Source organism: Schistocerca serialis, chromosome 5 (genome assembly GCF_023864345.2).
Source record: "Schistocerca serialis cubense isolate TAMUIC-IGC-003099 chromosome 5, iqSchSeri2.2, whole genome shotgun sequence".
Taxonomy (NCBI): domain Eukaryota; kingdom Metazoa; phylum Arthropoda; class Insecta; order Orthoptera; family Acrididae; genus Schistocerca; species Schistocerca serialis.
In genome coordinates, this window is record NC_064642.1 from 171351922 (window position 1) to 171361753 (window position 9832).

Consider the following 9832-nt stretch of genomic DNA (forward strand, 5'->3'; position numbering starts at 1 on the left):
CATTAATTGATCTTTACCAAGGTGCTGATATTTTTAATTCCACTGTAATCCCTATTAGGCCTTCATGAATAAATAGTTACCTATCTTCGTGCTCTTGTGTTCTCTACAGAGAACGAAAATAAATAGGGTTTCATAGTGTCCGATGTTGCATACTGTTGTTTGATAAACTCAATATTTTATCATCTTGTGAGTTACAGCACCCATGTTTCATGTGTCTTAGGGCCATCCCTGTTTAATAAATACAAATCATTGTGTTATCCACTATGCGAGGCCTGTAATTAAATTTACATGATCCTATGATGAGCCCGCCAGATCAGCGAAGTTAAGCGTTGTCGGGCTGCCATACGCTGCTAGCAAGCGAGGTGCGCTCAGCTCTTATGGTGCCGATTTAGTAGTTCTTGCACGAAGAAGGAGAAGCCCCAGCCGCGAAAACGAGAGTGGCATGGAAAGCTGTGTGCTGACCACATGCCCCTCCAGTTTGCATCTATGGCACCTTTCGGCTGAGAATGATACTATGGTCGGTCACTACCGTTGCATCTTCCGAGACCTGTTGGGACAGGACCCATGGGAAGAGATCTGTTTATCGGTAAGGTCATACGGTACAGGTCTTTCTGACATCCACCTGGGTGTGTTGACGGCTTGTAACGTCGCAGCTATTTACACGGCTGCAGAGTTTTGCAGTAAGTTTTATTCCGTTAGGTCAAGCTGTTTTGGAAGCTGGCAATGAGGCCTCCACCCCCGGCCGTTGTGTAGTGGGCTGCTGGCGTCATAATGCCATCTGTCGTGGTGTGCGGACCGTGAAAGCTGCTCTGTGTGGAGCGTTCTAAGATCACTTATTCATCTCACATAAGAAACTAAATAACTATAATAAATATGATCTGTTTGTTTTAAAATTTGTTATGGGAACTTTTATAATTTAGAAGAACAGTGTGTAAAATTTTCATGCATATAAATTTAATAGTTTTGAAAATGTAAAAAACCTATTAAAAAGTACTTAACAGACACTTAGTAAAGTAAATTCAGATAGGAATCATGACTGTTTAAGTTTCTTTGTTATTTGAAAACAATAACAGCACTCTCAGTGCGCACAAGTTATTTTTAAGGAATTTTTATTCTAAACTTGTAATATTTTTGCTTTCGTAATGGAAATAATAGTTTAAAAATTGATATTTATATCTTGTTTTAGGGTGGGAGTAGATGAGAGTGAATGTGTGTGTGTATATGGGGACATACGTCAAATTTCAATTTTATAATGTATTACACCATCCATAACAAGCAAGTTTTACGTAACCAGGATGTCCTGAAAACGGTGAATCCCCCTAACTGGTGTATGACGTATGTCTAGGAGCGTTTCCTTTTGTAATAAGGCAGCCAGAAAGATAGTAGGAGGATGATTAGTTTTAAAGTATATTTCAAGTATAGTTTACTTTTAATTTTCGTTTCGTTTGGATTTGTGGAACCCTTTGTGAATTTTTGCTCTATGAAATGACGTCGATGCATCTGCGAATGCTGATTGGAGTAAAGCGGTTTGCGCGCGAAATTGATCATAAAAGGTTAATCTGATTGGATGATCGTTTTGATCAACCAATGAGAGAAAAGTCTTTCCCGTGTAATTTAATGAGTTATATGCTCTGTGAGTGACGGAAGTCGGGCAGTCCTGGACTCGCTGTCGGACGAGAAGGTCATGTTAAATGCGTCCGAAAAAAATATTTGTAAGATGAAGAACTGAAGGTTAAATCGCGCTCGGATTATATCGCCGTGCTGGCAGATGCAATTACGGATATTTCGGTGAAGTTTTGAGTGGTTTTGGAATGTTGGTTGCAGAAAACATCGATTGTGAAACTGTCGGCCTTTGTGCGTATTCTGCGTGGCGTGTTCCGTATGCATGTACGGAGCATTTTGGCGAGCATCTTCTTTCGAAGAATTCACTGAAAAAGACCGAATTTGAACTCGTTTTGTAACAGAGTATTGCCTGAGTGAATTTCGTAATACTTCGGGTTGGACTTCGGACATTTCTGGCAGTCTTACGTGTGCTATAAGCTGCACGAACTAGTAGTTGATGTGGTACCAACGTACATGTGGGCTTGGTGACACCATAAATGAAAAGGACCGTAATAAAACATCAGTATTTACAAACTAACATTTTCAATGAAGGGGGAAAGCACCCACTTTGCCCGTTATTAATAGAGATTTACAGGTTTATCTTGTTACTTGAGTTGCGCGGACTTCGTAATATTATGTATGGACGGTGATTCTCTCATCGTCTACATAGTACCTACGAATGCAGAGCAACGGGTGGTGAATGGACGCTATGCTGAGGTAGGTGGACATCAATAAATAAATCGCAACGAAGCGCAACAACCCCGCCCCTCCACAGGCTCAGCCGTAACATCACAAGTTGCACCAATAGTGGTTTACATATTTGTGACTGTCTTAGAAACGAAATGTCACTGTAGAGGTTGGTTGGGTTGTTGGGGAAGGAGACCAGACAGTGAGGTCATCGGTCTCATCGGATTATGGAAGGACGGGGAAGGAAGTCGGCAGTGCCCTTTGAAAGGAACCATCCCGGGATTGCCTGGAGCGATTTAGGGAAATCACAGAAAACCTAAATCAGGATGGCCGGAGGTGGGATTGAACCGTCGTCCTCCCAAATGCGAGTCCAGTGTCTAACGTCATTATGGACACTTCGATACCACCTGTTTTGAGGACAGCTCTACAACTTATTAGCAAGACTATAAGCTAATCGTTTCTGGGCTCTCTTTCTACACTACCTTTTATTTTCACAGAATGGAAGCGGAAAGAGAAAATCTTGGTGTCATTTGCTCTAGGTTCATGACGAGCTGCAAAAGCCGTGACATCTCTGGTGTTGGAAATTCCTAAATACTGCGCCACGTGAGGAATGTGACCTCACTGCCGATGTAACGAAACCACTTAATATTCTCGTCAGCGGTAAATGCCCTGCCAACGTTCTTGTTTCAAACCGTTAATCTACCTGCCACGTGATCCGAGACAGCAGCCATAATGAGACGTCAGTGTACCTTTCGTGGAGCTCGCCACATGCACGCGACGTAATAATTGCATACGTGATTACGGGCGCTAATTACCGCCAGTACAATGTGTGCGCCCGCCACTGCCTGCGTCCCGTCTCCGCGACATGTTTCATTGATACGTCACTGTCCTCCTCCACGTCTGTTAGTTGCTAACATTATGTGCCCGGCTCTACTCGATACGCAGGGTATTAAACGTGTATTTCCACGAACGCTATTCAACGCGGTTAGCTGCATTACTACAGGACTCGGTAGTGCACAGATTTACCACGCGCATCGAATTTCGTCCATGTGGCGAACGAAGTATTCTGAGTACTAATTATACATCGATCACCTGGATACAGAGCCGAAATCTGTTTCCAAAGTCAGTAAAGACTGTTTGCTGTTGTAACGTGATATGAGAGAGATAGTTAAGACTTGGATTTCATTCGATACGTGGTATTTAGTTTTGACAATTGCAGTGGTAGCTTTTTAGTGTGCTAAACCAAAATTCCTAGGTTTCATTTCTCTGACAATGTGTCGTTGCAATTCCCATGTTACCCGTTTCGGGGGGAAGGGGGGGGGCGGGGGGAGGCTACTGTTATTACCTATATATTGTGCATAAGAGTAAATAAGTAGATCTAATTAAAGCCGGCCAGTTAATCCAATCTCTCGCTGCTGTAATCACACAGGAAAAATGTGATGCTTAATCCTAAAAGTTCACTACAGTTGTGCAATGGCTTTCCTGTTTACAAACGCGGAGTATAGATGTCGTGCTCAGCTTCTTTCTGAAGGAAAAAAAGGTATAATCGGTCCCAAGTGAGTAAAATGGGGTTCCTATTCACTAAAGTTTACTTACGTTACGAGAAAAACAGTGTACCGAATTTTGATTAAAACGAATGGGCTGAAAAGTCTACAATCCGATTAATGAATGGAAAAAATTATTGACATATTATGAAAAAATTATTACTTACATTGTACTTGACATTCTGCTTAAATAGCATACGTTATTTATCTTACATTGCCCCGTAAGTTTTTCAATGCTCAGTGCTGTTTCCTTCTTAAAATTTTACAACTGAACCAGTTCTCGTGTTCATAATCCCACAGAAGACATAAAATTTCATTTGTTATCCAAAAACCACGAGAATTTTGCCATATAGAAGAGTAATTATTGTTCTTAATAGTCACATATGTGCCGCTCATTTCTTAAGGGGAGTCGGATAGTTATTTGGTTCAAAAGTTTTTATTTTTATTTTTTGCACTTCTTTTGTTACGCGTATGTTTGAGTATAAATTGATACCAAATTTATTAATTTATTTTGAGTGGTTTCCGTTTTACAAGCGTTTCAGTAAAACCCTGCAACGCACACTTTTCATGAACTCAACCTTCTTTTTACTCGTTAGTGACTACTTGTTACAGTACAGCTGTTTGAAAGCATAGTTGGTAACACTGATGAAGTACTGTTGGCAACAATGATGAAAACAGATGCCAGTTTACTTTGTTGTTTTCAGTTCTTTGTTTGTGGTGATTGAAAGTGAAGTTCGTTTACGATATTCGTATTTCAGTGTTTAGATATCAGCAAATGAGTTTGTATTATATAAAAATGACGCGAATACAAAACAATAAAAGAAAACGTGAGTTCAGTGGGGGGAGTTGTAACCAAAAACAGTATTCGCACCGTAGTGAATCTGAAATGGAAGCTCATTGTGAAGGTGAGCCTAGTCCTAGTACTAGTACTGAAGCTGCTTGTGCGTCTAAAACAAGTTCCTCATCTAAGAGGCTTACCCGTAACTTGGCTAAATATGAGATATGTGGAAAAGAAGGAGGTTGCTATGATATTGTTAATATCAACAGTTTAGGTAGCCTAGTTAGTCAAATTGCGGTGTGCGTAAAATGTAAAGGATCCCTTATCGTCTCTGCCGGAACCGGTCTACGCTCACAAGTACCGATAGTAATAAAGTGTAGCGACTGTTCTTTTGAAGTGTCCACTACTAATTCTCCATGCTTACCAGACTCTAAATAATCAGAAGTGAATGTTCGATTAGCCTACGCATTCCGATGTATTAGAAAAGGTAAAGAAGCGGCGAAAACTTTCTGCGGCGTAATGAACTTGTCTACTCCGCCAGCTTGCAAATATTACAATAAGGTGCTGCGAGATGCTGCAAAAGAGGTCTGTGATGAGAGTATTAAGGCTGCTGTTGAAGAAAGTATCAGTGAAAATGATGGCAATAGAGACTAGACAGCAATATTTGACGGGTCGTGGCAACGTAGGGGCCACACTTCACTCATTGGAATTGTAACTGCAATAGCAGAAAACACAGGCAAGGTAATTGATGTTAAAATTTTATCCAAGTATTGCAGATGCTAAAATAGAGTGACCAACGATCATGATGATGATTGCCGAGCTAACTACTCTGGAGTAGGTGGAGGAAGGGAGGTAAAAGGAGTTGTGGAAATGTTCCAAGAATATCTGCCGAAATACGGAGTACGGTACAGGTATTATTTAGGAAACGGGGACAGTGCTTCTTTCCCTAAGGTTTGTGAGGCCAAACCATATGTTCCCGACTTCTCAATTGAGAAATTGGAATGTTGCGGTCACGTCCAGAACCGGATGGGTAGTCACCTCAGTAAATTCGAACATAAACTTGGGAAAACAAAACTTTCCGACGGCAAAACCATCGGCGGTCGTGGCCGCCTTACTGGTGACTACAAATCAAATACAACTGTATTATGGCCTAGCTATAAAAAGGAAAGCTACAAAAACTCTAAAGGACATGAAGGCAGCGGTGTGGGCAGAATATTTTCATTTGACGGCTACCAACGACACATCTGGACACTGACTATGCCCCAAGGTGAGACAAGCTGGTGCAAATTCCGGAAATCCCAAGAGAAAAATGAGCCTTATGACCACAATGACCACACTCATTTCCTTTCGCTGTCATGGAACAAATAAAACCCGTATTTAGAGACTTGGCCCATCGTGACCTCTTGCGTAATTACCTACATGGTGGAACGCAAAATCCGTCAGTCGTTCAACAATGTTGTATGGTCGATGCTACCAAAAGCAGCTTCTATTTTCATGACTACATTTCAGTTGGGAGTGTACGAAGCAATTACAAGTTTCAATGAAGTAAATTTACCAATTTGTAATATTTTGGGTCATCTAGGCATATCTCCAGGCAAGAACTATGTCAAGTTTTTGAAAAAGGATGACGAACTACGGATTAAAAAAGCGGACAAAGCTGTCACAGAAATTGAGAAAAAGTGTCACCAGGCCACACAGCAAGCAAGAAGGAAGATTGAGGACCAGTTTGAAGAACTATAAGATCCAGATAGACCTTAATTGTTTAATATTCTTCATTTCCGTTGGTTGTTGATTTAAACTGAGGAAATGTGGATATCTTATTAAAGAATTATGGTATAAACTGAATTAAAGTAAAAAAAAATTGCAGTTTTTATGGCTACTTTAAAAAAAATTTAATATAAGTTTATATTATTTTTAAGACTTATCAGTTCAAAATGAAGATAAAGATATAAGGAACACAACAAAAGAAATCATGACAATATGTCAATTGGTTAGGGAGAAAGATGTTCCTTAAGTCATATAATTTAACATGGTCGACATAGAACCATCCGACTCCCTTTAAAAACTCACAGGTGGTGCTTAGGTTTTCACACTCGCACACAACTGTCACTCTCGTCGACTCCATAATCTCAAACAGTGGCAATACTATGTCCCAGATAGGCTCTCTCGCCATCCTAATCGTTTGTGACATGAAAAACAAAATAAAACCCATTTCAAATACAACTACCTCATTACCTGTCTAATTTAAAATATTTCATTTAAATATTATTCCAGTTGTGTGCTACGAGATGCTATCTGCATTTATTGTGGTAAAAAACAAAAAACACTCCTTATAAAGAAATCGGCGTGAAAGTATGTACGAGTATGTACCCAAAAAGTGTTATCTTACAAACTAACCTCCATCAAGACCTACATCAGAAACTACAGATGTGTGATTTATTTAAGTTCTCTAGCTGTATGAACTAAAGGACTTTCATTACGCAGTAACTATACTCCTTGTACATTAGACATAAACATCGAGAAAGGTGTTACATAGGAAAATTGTCTCGCAAAGGTAATACAATGAAACTCATCTCTGATATAAGACAAAGTACTGAAACCAAACTTTGAATTAATGTAATGCAGAATGCCAATGAGAACATAGGTTGCACAAGATAAGTCAAATTAGATTATTGGTTTAAAACATTCCTAATCAAATTAAAGAATTAACTACTGGTACAAGCAATACTAAAATCATGAGCCATTGGCACACTGAATGGAGAAGGGAAGAGGGGGAACAGTTTTTCAGAGAACTGCTGCTCCATACTAGGAATGAGAGAGAAGAAAGCTTCCGTAAGTTCACCAGCAAATTTAACCAATTATTAGAGAGTACGAGGTTGAAGAATCACAAAACGAAGAGTATACTTGGAAAAGGCTTGAAGACCAGGAAAATACTAGTTCTGCGACATCTTGATGAGGTAGAGTACGAAATCAGATATAAGATTTTAAGGCATAATCCAGAGCTGATATCACAATTCAGTAGGGGAGAGTGTACCTAGGAACATCTATTTTTTGATCGCTTATTCAGTGTAGTGACTGTTTTCTGATCGCTTATTTAGTCTAGTGACTGATTTTAGAGTCATTGAAGGCCTGCGCACGAGAGATAGCCATAAACAGTTTCCACCATTTTCTTCAGTTTCTGTTGCTATTTCACATAAGGTAGCGTTTTGGGGAGCATTTGAAAACATTCCGCATTCTACATATTTAAGTAATGTGTAATACATTAATACTTTTTTGCCTTATTATTAGTTCTTCAGGTGCAGAATTTTATGGTTAGTAGAACGGTACTTGTTGTTAGACCTATTTATATAATGGTTAAGCCATACTTTGTCCGTCATGCACCATTTTGCGCTGTGAATGAGAATGAAACCTTCTACCAGGGAATATGAGGTACTAGCAAATGAAATGAGTTTCTTAATGTCTCAACAAACTGAAGTGTCATGAAAATGGAAATTTTTGATGGTTTCCAATAGCTTCTATTTCAACACATATTTAACTTGTAACTGGCTTTTTTATGCTATTTTCTAGTAACGTGAGTACACTTACTAATTATTGGTATGTCGTAGAGTATTAATGTAAGAATGCCATGGCGTCATGTCACGGATTACGCGGCTCCTCCCGCTGGAGGTTCGAGTCCTTCCTCGGATGTGGGTGTGTGTGTTGTTCTTAGCATAAGTTAGTTTAAGATGGTTTAAGTGCTGTGTAAGCCTAGGGACCGATGACCACAGCAGTTTGGTCCCTTAGGAATTCACATACATTTGAACATTTGAATGTAATATTATTCACGCGATATTCCCGATTGTAATGCTTTTAAATTTCAGTCGAATATCTATTAGTAGCAGTTTTCACACAGGCGGATCAACATATGCATTAGAGAATAAGGAATGAAGTAAAATAAGCAATATTTGCTGCACTGTTCTGCAACTTTTTGTGAGGTTACTACACTTTGCTCCTTTTCCCTTCTGTTCCACACTTAAGCATCTTCCCCCCATTTTGTCGACGTTCCAAAAGATCAGACAAATTTTTTCGCTTGTTCAACAGGATTTTATGATATTGTTTAATATGAAGTGAACAGAAGTCAATAAATATAAAAAATTTATTTATGGATAGCACCAGTATTATTCCATACCGTCTGGCAACAATGTCCAATGTCGGTAACAATAGTCAAGTAACAACGGTCAACCTGCAGCTTAGTAATCAAATGATACTTAAATAATGATGCTGCAACAGTCGAAACATAATTCAGTTAGTGCTAGCGTGAATATAATGCTTGCTCTGTATAGACTGTGTATTGTCTTGTTGGCTGTGTTATTGTTTTACCAGAACTGATTTTGACGGAGCGAGGTGGCGCAGTGGTTAGCACAGTGGACTCGCATTCGGGAGGACGACGGTTCAATCCCGCGTCCGGCCATCCTGATTTAGATTTTCCGTGATATCCTTAAATCGCTCCATGCAAATGCCGGGATGGTTCCTTTGAAAGGGCACGGCCGACATCCTTCCCCATCCTTCCCTAATCTGATGAGACCTATGACCTCGCTGTCCAGTTTCCTCCCCCAAACAAGCCAAGCCAGAACTGATTTTTGACAACAGAGCACGCCGAAAGTGAAGAAGGAGACGTTGTGTGCACTTTCACAAGAATTCAATTCTCATTTTATCGAAACTGATGGCATAATTCTGCAATGTGCAGTCTGCGAAGTAAATATTGCACAGACAGGTTAATATATGCCTCTGGGGGCATGTAATGGAGTAAAATAAGCAAGAGTTTGTTGCATCTTACTGTACCTTTTTGTGAGGTTACTACATTACGCTTCTTCTTCTATTCCATGCTTAAGTATCTTTACCTCATTTTTATAGGCGTTTTTAACTGATTATAAGCAATTTTTTCTTTTCTTGAATGTAATTTTACGACTCTGTTTAATCAGAAGTCAGCAATGATCAACAAATATTTAAATGTAATCTATGGAAATAAGTAGTAGTTACCTATATCCCCAGAAACAATGGCCAATTTCAGAAACAACGGTCAACCGAAGTAATCTTGGTCAACCTGCAGCTGTGAAATCAAATAAAATTTAAACAGTGATGCTGCTGCAACTGAAACATAAATCCAGATAAAGCTGGCCTGAATTTGATGGGTCCTATCTATCGACTGTATATTTCATTGTTGGCTGTGTTAGCGTTTTAC